A 505-nucleotide genomic window follows, 5' to 3' on the forward strand; every position below is an offset into this window, starting at 1 on the left:
TTCTCTTCTCTTCTCTTCTCTTCTCTTCTCTTCTCTTCTCTTCTCTTCTCTTCTCTTCTCTTCTCTTCTCTTCTCTTCTCTTCTCTTCTCTTCTCTTCTCTTCTCTTCTCTTCTCTTCTCTTCTTTCCTGAAAGCCCACTGGCCCACAGTACTCAAAGCCTGAACCGATCTCAGGATTTGGACCTGAGAGAAGTTTTAGTGCCCTACCTGTGCCCGCGGTCTGGGGAAGGCAGGGGGAAAAACGGGGACAGGGCACGGGGCTGGAGCTGCCCTGTGTGCCATGGCCAATGCAGGAGGCAGGGCGGCAGGCACAGCTCACGCAGCTCGGCTCACACAGCTCACGCTCCGACTTGCCCACAGAGGCTGGGCTGGGCAGGAGAGGAGCTGCACAGCACGGGGAGGAAGGGAGAGGCTGCCCTCGCCCCCGTTCACGGCTGCCGTGGGGGTTCTGGGGAGCCCGGGCTGCTGGCCATGCTCCCATGGGCCTCAGGCTTGTGCGGGCTGG

This window comes from Oxyura jamaicensis, chromosome 13 (genome assembly GCF_011077185.1).
Source record: "Oxyura jamaicensis isolate SHBP4307 breed ruddy duck chromosome 13, BPBGC_Ojam_1.0, whole genome shotgun sequence".
Taxonomy (NCBI): Eukaryota; Metazoa; Chordata; class Aves; order Anseriformes; family Anatidae; genus Oxyura; species Oxyura jamaicensis.